The sequence below is a fragment of the Magnolia sinica genome, chromosome 4 (assembly GCF_029962835.1).
Source record: "Magnolia sinica isolate HGM2019 chromosome 4, MsV1, whole genome shotgun sequence".
Lineage (NCBI taxonomy): Eukaryota > Viridiplantae > Streptophyta > Magnoliopsida > Magnoliales > Magnoliaceae > Magnolia > Magnolia sinica.
This window is the reverse complement of record NC_080576.1, coordinates 7,114,644-7,124,258: the sequence shown is the minus strand read 5'-3', so window position 1 is coordinate 7,124,258 and position 9,615 is coordinate 7,114,644.

Below are 9,615 nucleotides of genomic sequence, written 5' to 3'. Positions count from 1 at the left end.
CCATCCTTTATGAACTCTTAGTAAGTCGTAGAGGGTCGACTCAGTCCCATCTCATCCTAGCTGACTTGACATGGTCGAATCGAGGACACTTTAGCCCTAGTCACTGCCTATTTTAGCCGATTGGTGGGACGCACCCATTCATTCTACCAGTTTTTCAGCTGATACCTTGAACCTTTGTTGAGATTGAGAATGTGGTAGGTGGCCTACTTGTCTGCCTAATGGTGAAGCTGGAAGAAATGAAGAGAGGAAAAGAGCTAATGCTTAGAGGTTGACAATGGGTGGAATCAACTATAGATAGCAAGTGGCCCACTTAAGTAAATGGTATTGTCTCCCTTTTGAGTTTTATCCAACCTTGCTTGTCCCATGGAGTATGGGCTTTGGAATTGGATTGCGACCATAGTTCTAAAACTCACTGACTCGATTCGAAACTCATTCGAGTTAACTCAACTCAGCTGAGTCTTTGGGAAACTTGTTACTGGGCCTAACTCAACCTTGACTAGGAGATACTCGTTGAGTCGACTCAATGGATCGGTCAACTCAACACAACTCAAACCGAGTCACTCGCTTTAAGTTTTAGGATTTTATTAAAAATTAAATACTTCGGGAGCAAAGTTCAAATTTCAAAACCCTAACCTCAACTAGGGAGGTGTTCCATAACCAATGAGGCAGAAAGTTATTGCTTTAGGTTAGGAATGTATTACTAATATAAAATCTAACTATTTTAAATATCTATTAATAATCCTAATATTTTTAATCTGTAATAATTAAATATCAAGTTGAGTTAATTCGAGTCTTCAAGTCGACTTGACCTTGTTGAACATAGAATCAATCGAGTTTTTAAGTTTTTAATAAACTTTGATTGTAACAACTGGTCGAGTGGAGGGAAAGTCGTAGTTTTAAGACTCGAAGAAGTCCCATAAGACTCATCCAAGTCAACTCAAACCCAACCAAACCTAATCCAGTTCGATACCGTGAGTCACCTCAACTTCGCCAAATCAAGCCGATTCACCCCAACTCAGGCAAGTGACGACTAACCCTAGTAAATGACCTAACAGTAGCTAGTATTCATTATGAGAAAGCAACTCCCCCAATTTGCCACTGCATCCAAAGTACCACTTGGAATATTTGTGTTTCCACCTACTGCAATTCAATTCAATGGTGCATTCAAATGTTGTCCTGTGTTCATAATTGAGTTTGCAAACTTCCACAAACATTATAAGAGCATGAACCAAAATACACGAAAATATGAGTGTTCCGGAGAAACATATTTTCTTCGGATGGTTGTATTTGAAAATCTAGATCCATTCATCGTTCGAGTCGAACATCTCTCTTTTTGATGATAGATACATTGCCGAATGGTCGATTCATCTTAATTGCACATCAGTTCAGTCATGTCATGGATGTCTCATAGTCCACATTTTCCTATTTCCATTGTACTCTTGCTGGTTTTGAGCTAATATTATTCAATTTGCTTTCATTTGCTTATGGAGGAATCATGTGATCCATGTGTGTCTGTGGAAGAGTGATCAAATAAACAGCTGAGGTTGAATGAAACTTGATTGCCATTGGGTACTAAGTTGCCAACAATACATCATGATTGCTATCTGCTTATATTTCACTATAGTTGTATGCATTTATTTATATCCATTTAAGATTTTTAGTAGTTGAGGTTTATGTTCGTTGCTAGCTAAAGAAGCCGATCTCCTTAGACGGTTCTCCCATACGATTGTGTCTTTTTCAGTTATTGCAGGAGACACATTAAACAACTTTTAGGAGAGAAAAATAGGACTATATGGCCACATATATGTGTAGATAGCGAAGACAACCTCATTTGACTGTTCTCCCATACGATTCGGTCTTTTTCTAATTGCTGCAAGAGGCATATTAAATCAATTCTTGAGGAGAAAAAAATAGGGTTATGTAACCATATATATATATATGCAGACACACATACATGTCTATAGTTCAAGAACGAGTCTTCGATCAACCCATCATGGATAAATAATGTGTTGAAAACTCTCAAGTTACAAAGATCATGACCCCTTTGATTGTTGACCTAAAAATGTTAAGACGTTTACGCCACAGTCAATAAGAAAATAAGGATAATTCAAAATGCACATGCTTAATATGTACTACTTATGTTTGTCCAGAAAGTATTTAATAGAGAGAAGACCATATCATACAATAAAATAGTCCATCCTTACAACCTTATTTACGACCTTAATGAACAGAACTATTAAAAAAACTACTATTCATTGTGACAAGTAACTCTCTCAGTCTGCTGCTGGCTTCCAAGTCCCCTTTGGAGCAATTGCATTTCTGCCTATTGCAATTCAATTCAATGATGCATCCAAACGTTCTCCCATACCCATAATTGAGTTTGCAAACTTCCATAAACATTATAAGATACATGGTATTTATTCTTGTAGTACAAATGTGAACTAAAATACACAAAATAGTAGTGTACCATATTTTCTCTGAATGGCTGTATTTGAAAATCCAGTTCCATGATCTTGTCTCCTCTTGATGATAGATACATTAGTGAATGGTCCATTCATCTTAATTGCACATCAATTCAGTCGTATCATGAATGTCTCATAGTCCATGTAGACCAATTTCCATTATGTTTTTATTGGTTTTGAGCTAATAGTATTCAATTCACTTCCAATTGCTTTTGAAGGAATCATGTGATCCTTAACTACATGGGCCCATGGATAAGTGGTCAAATAGATCATTAAGGTCGAACAGAGCTTGATTGTCGTTGGGCGCTGGATTGCCCCATTGTCACCAAAAGCTAGTAATTCTTATCACAATTGAAGTCTCTTTTTCTTTTTCTTTTTTGTATTTTGATTATTGTTGTCTACTTATACTTCACTATAGCTACATGCATTTATTTATATCCATTTTCTCACATGACTATTTTCCTTAGTCCTAGTTACTTGCAGGACGGAGTGGAAGAAGGGAAGAGATTCTCAAACAGCCCAAATCAGCATATTTGTATTTTACTTCCCGTAACTCTCTCTCATTAAGCTTGGGTAGAATAGCAAAGCAAAAACAAGTATTAGTAATATAACAAAGCAAAAATGCATTTTTCATCATTAATATGTTTACTCACGGTAACTGTGGCATCTTAAGAGAATTGATAAGTGCACTACATATTTGATACACTGCTAATATATTATCTAAGAAATATTAATTGACTAGTTGTAAATAGCAACGCAGGGACATTTTCACACGGGCTCGAGTGGGGTAACCTGTAGGATGCGGGTACACACTCGGGGTGGGCGGCCCATGTAAGGAGGGTCTCTTGTAAGAGGCAAGCCCTACACGTGTGAGGCGGGTGGCTCATGTGAGATGGTACCCATGTGATTTGAGGCCCACGAGGGGGTTCAGTTGAGGTCCTAACCCATGAGATGTGAGGCCTGAGCTATGAAATAAGGGAATTGATTTACCATACTCTAATAGTTCAAACTTCTAGAGCAAGTAATTAATTGTTCCGCATCAAATTAGTATCAAAATCAGAGGTCTTGGGTCCGAGACTCCTCACCAGGGGTGTACCTTGTGAGAGGCGGGTGACTTATTCACAACCTTAATTAAATGGAACTATTCAAAAAGTTACATCCAAACATAACTTTAGTGATAACCAATCGGATGGCAAAACCCTATAAAGTCTAAAATTAGGGATTCCTCTCCACCAAAAATCATCCTGGCCCACAATGTTTTAAGACATCTCTGAACCATTCAATCATGGGACCCTATGTAGATTAGTCAAAAACGCAAAAGTCAGTTTGATTTAATGATCCACCCAAATAATGGACATCTTTTTGTTGGTTTGGACCATTGATTCCACCCATCCAGTGTATGTTAATCATTATTTTAGTACAAGTTTTGATTAATCCACCCATGTGAAGTGGGGCCCGCAATTTGGGATGCTTATGGAGTCACATCAATGCCACGTGCACGCATTTGATTGCATGCATCTGATGCATCGCACTCTGCACGAGTATTTCGCTGGTTTTGCCTAGAGAAAAATTGATACTCTGTCAGTGTGATGAATGATACACAGGCACTAGAAGATTTACTTAGGAAAAAAAAAAAAAAACCAACGTGAAATAACATGGATCCCAGTTTAGATGTATCATGAAGAAAAACCATAAGTTGTTGAGTTTCAACTGATTAACGGGTTTGATGAAAGATACACACCATGCTGGACCCACACAAAGCCTTTGGTTGGCATCTCATCCCATTGTTTCATGTGGTGTGGCCCACATGAGCTGTGGACCTAGCTGACTTTTGGTCTTACGAACTAAGATCGAGGATAGAACCCGACGGATGGTGTGGATTTTACGGGAGCCGATACATCCAGCCCATCCTCACTCAAGATTGTGTGGTACTTACTGCATATCCACCTTGATGTATGTATTCTATATCCACACCGTCCATCCCTTTTTACAGATCATTTTTCGTGAGATCCAAATATCAGGTGGACCATACCAGGTGATTGAGCATTAAAATTCCTTTTTTCTGAAAGCAATTAAAAGTTATTTTGGACACAAAAGCTTTGGATCAAACATTATATATATATATATATATATATATATATATATATATATATATATATATATATATATATACATATACACACACACACACACACACACTCACGCGGGTGGAATTTCATCACTTATGGGTACTCGAACCCTTGACCGGGAGTTGACTCCTGAGAGTCTGCCACCCGGGCAAGAATAAGGACCCAAGTTTGTGTGACCTCATGGACAGGTTGGATGGCAGATAAACCTTACCAAAATATTAAAATGGGTCCACACAATTTATAACAGGGGAACATTCGATAACCACATTAGAATCATGGTCCACCTGAGGCTTTGATCAGCTTCATTTTTTAACTCTAAAAATGATCAGGCAAAATAGACAAAGGGTGCAGGCAGATACATAATACAAGCATCAAGGTGGGTGAGGGCGGTGCCTACCTAGAGAGCAGATTAGGTGAGACCGGTACCCGTATCCACCAAGGTGGGTGGACCCTGACTGTAGGGCCACTGTGGTGCATCATCTGTGTCATTACATCCATACTATATTATAAGAAATGATGGTGATTAACTATTAAAATTTCTTATGAGTTACAAAAGCTTTGAATCAAGATGATATTTGTGTGGTCCATTCACTGGTGTCTGTGACTGCATCAGTAGGTTGGATGGCAAATAAACATTCTTGTGAAATTTGCTAAGTTTTTAATGATGAGGATTCACTCATAACTGTTTCTTGTAGTGTGGTCCATCTAAGATTTCAGTGAGCTTATTTTTGGGGTCATGCTCTAAAACCAGATTTTCAAAATGGTTGGACGGCGTGGATTTAAGACACATACATCATTGTGTGCCCCACAGTTAGGGTCCCACCCACCTCCATGGGTCCCGGTTCTCACCTAATCCGCTTCCTTGGGATTTGAATCTGATCCTCTGCTTGCCTAATCAAGAAAATCTTATTTTCTTACATCATGATTGGTCCACGTTTTTACTGATGTTGCGGTTTGTCATCATGCGACCCAATTAGATTCCAACAAACAGGATTTTTCCTGTTTGTGGCCGGCAAAATATCCAGATTCGTTTTGAATTTACATATAAAACTTGGTGCTGCGTAAAAAGAGCTCCCCCTAATCTGACCACACAACTGTTTCTTGTGGTGTGGCCCACCTGTGACTTGGATCTACTTTATTTTTGAGTCCATGCCCTAAAATAAGCTGGAAAAACGGATAGACGGCATAGATATACAAAGAATACATCGAGGTGGGCCCCACGGTCAGGCTTCCACTTCCTACCCACATCACAGGATCGGTGTCGCAGCTAAACCGCGTGGAAGATTCCAATGCAGTCGCAGGCTGCGTTAGTATCTTCGAAGACGAGAGAAGCCATCGAAAGCGACGTATATAAAACCCGTGTGCGGCTTTCCTAAGGATAGGATTAGAGGAAATACTCGCGTTTGTAGCTAGTGCAAGTGGGGCCCATGATCAGTAATCCAGGCCAATGATCTGTCCGGTCTTGTGACCATGCACCCAGAATACCTTAGATGGGAAGATCCTAGCTGCAGATCTTAGCCTTTGGATGTGAACTCTCGTTGCATTCATGATCTTGTTGGGCTCAAATTGAAAGGGTAGATCGATCCGTATAAGAGATATTCGAAACATTCATCAGTGCTGGCCAAACATACTAATGGTGTGGATCACCGATCAAGGATCGTACTTGTTTTTGGATAAATGTGTGGGAAATACCCAAAAATAAAAAATAAAATAAAGTTAATTATTTTCCTTTTCTCGTGCTGAATCATTGAAATGGTTTAGTTTATATAAGCACAAGGAAGTTGGCCTATTTGTTTTCAGACTGTTTTGGCTTTCAAAGTTGCTAGCTATTTTAAAAAATAGCTAACAACTTCAGGTTAATAATCTGATTGTTCTCAATTGCTTATAAAACACTAGTTCATTTTAAACCCATCGTACCTAGATTCACGTTAGACTACTCGTGAGTGAGCAACCTCTCTGCAATATGTGCGGATTACAAAGTGTGCCAACTAGTACCACTATAGCCACACTACCAACACCCTCATCCAATCCCGAGCGTGCATGCAATAATATAATATGCAACTCTAACATCTCAATACCTGAAACTTCAAGGAAAAATACTACACATATCCATGTATAGATGAATCAATTCTTCTTTTTTCATTTATGAGTTGAGATAAAAGCATACATTGTATTTTTTTATTTGAAATTTTTAAAAAGCCGATTTGCAAAAGGAGAATCCATTAATTTTTTAATATTTTGATTTTCTCAAAAAATCACAAGTTTCAACACTTGTACGAAACTCATAAAAGCATACACAGTACTTTTTTATTTGAAATTTTTAAAAAGCCTATTTGCAAAGGGATAATCCACTAATTTTTTTATATTTTGATTTTCTAAAAAAATCTCAGTTTCAACACTTGTACGAACCAAAATATCCAAGTGTACTGTACATCCTCGAGTGGAGAACAGATTGTTTGTGCAAATGACAGATCGAAGCTGGACCCACCATCTTGATGATTTTTCAAATACCATCTACTTTGATGTACTCGTTTGAAATAAGAACAAAATGCATGTTCCTACGTACGACTAGGGGTGCACACGGTTCGGTTTGGTCCGGTTCTGGGGTGAAACTGGAACCGAACCGTTCCTAACGGTTCTAGAAAATTCGGAACCGGAACCGGACCGTTGACACCCTAGAATCGAACCGGAACCGAACCATTACAACCGGTTCGGTTCTGGATCGGTTCCACGATTCTGGGCTTTTTATAATCCAACCCAATTGCAAGCCTATGTCCATCCATGTTGTGGTCCATTTGATGAATGGTTTAGATATTGTATAAGGTGTGCAAAAATACATTTACGAAAATAATTGTTCTAGAGAAAATAATTATAAGGTGTGCAAAAATACATTGGTTCGGTTCTACGGTTCGGTTCTACGGATCGGATCCACGGTTTGATTCTATGGATCGGTTCACGGTTCGATTCGGTTCTACATACCCCCAAACCGAGAACCGAACCGATGTCACCGGTTCTTTAATTTTTGGAACCGGAATCGGAACCGGTGCACTCTTGAACCGGACCAAATCGGACTGTTTGGTCTGTTCTGGTCCGATTCCACGGTTCGACCGGTTAAATGTGCACCCCTACGTACGACCAAATGCATGTTACTACAGGAATGTCGTTCGAGATGGGCAAGGGGTTTTGCAGAACACGTGCCAAGATTGAATACATGTGCAAGATCCAGGCCGTTCATCAGACATAGAGAACAACGAGCATGTCGAATACTTTAAAAATAATTTTTTTTTAAAAAAAATCAGAAGATTAAAATTATCAGGTTGGCTGCATATGTAAATTCAATAGAAACCGTTCGTTATCATTCCTAACCTTCCATTTTGCTCATGCAAGTAGGCCTTTTAGTGGACTAATCCGATTCTTGGTCAGGGCATTCTCAACCCGATGAATGGTTTGGATGTCACATATCTGTAGCATTCGTGTACACATAGCCCTCTGTGTATCTTGCGCGAGCGAGGACGCTTGGCATTCCTCAGCAATCAGGACTTTGCCTTTGGATTTGATGTCACTGATATATCAGTGATGGATACCGTTCATATGATGGGCCTCACCTTTGATGGGAATGGAAAAAGATCACAACCCTTAAATTGGATATTCTAACCCTTGAAATACTAGACATTTTTTCATTCAAGTTTTGACGGTTTACATAATCTAAGCATAATCAACGGAAAAAATATTTCAATCTGAGATTATTATTATTTTTTTCTCTGGGTGTCCCCAATCCATGGTGAGACCCATCGTATTAACGGTTCAGGTCACTTAAAAGGACCACGATCGAAAGGCTCAGGTCCGGACATATCCAATTGCAATACGTCGCGATGTATTCTAGCAAACCTTCCTAGGCCCACGCGCTAAATACTTGCGTGGAATTTATGTGATATGTAGCTGGCATCTTTGAACGGTGCACACGAGTCTTCAATTCAGACAAGTGGGGCCCATAGTTCAGAAATCTAGACCATTAGTCTGTTGAGGACCACCTTCGAGATAGGTTTACCAAATCCTTATCAGATGGTGAGGACCAACTTGAAGGGTTAGGACCTTCCAATCTGGAAGGTTCCAGAAAACCTCCCATCCAAGCCATTTTTATGAGACTTCCTTTGGATGGGTTTCTACAGAAGTCTTATAGACCGAAATGTCTTCTTTTTTCTTTTTTTCCCTTTTTTTTGTTTTTCCTTGGGATTTCACCATCTAATGGATACTCGAACCCTTGACTGGGTGTTGAAACTCCTGAGAGTCTGCCACCGGAGCAAGGGTAAGGATCCATAGACTGAAATATCCTAGCTTTTCTATAGTTGGCCCCAGTGAGTGTGGATAGTTTGTATATTCTTTGTTTAATTTCAATTCGCAGGCAACTATATTAAAGAGTTGAATTCAAAGTCTTTTGCGTAACCCTCCATCCACGGTTCGGCGCAGAAGATGGACGGTTTGGATCTCAGAAATATTGACCCCGCATGTTCCTGTGGGAAGCGCATTTTGACAGCATACGGTGCTCCCCAGTCACGGTGGGGCTGGTTTGCATATTAGATGATGATCTGAACCATTCATGTTCTTTCTACTATCATTTAGAAGCTAAGATCTTATGATCATTCTTCATTGATGATCCTGACCTTGGACTCTTGTATATGAATATGAGCCATTGAGAATTACCTTACGATATTTTAAATTCATCTTCGTATACAGTTATCCGTTCAACAAAATATTTTTCTATGATGGTCCATGTCACAAAGAAAACAGAAGATGAACGGTTCAGATCATAATACAAGATGCAATCAATGAGTAAATCACCTCTCCTACAGTACATCAGGTGAGAAGCCTTATTTCCACCCTTCATGCAAAATATCAGCCTAATGAGGGACTGTTTGGCACCTTGTATTTGAAAAGATTTGAAAATTTTGCCCTAAATTCACTGTTTGGTGTTGTATATTTAGGTGTACTTTTTTTTTTTTTTTCAAAATCAGCCTAATGATGTC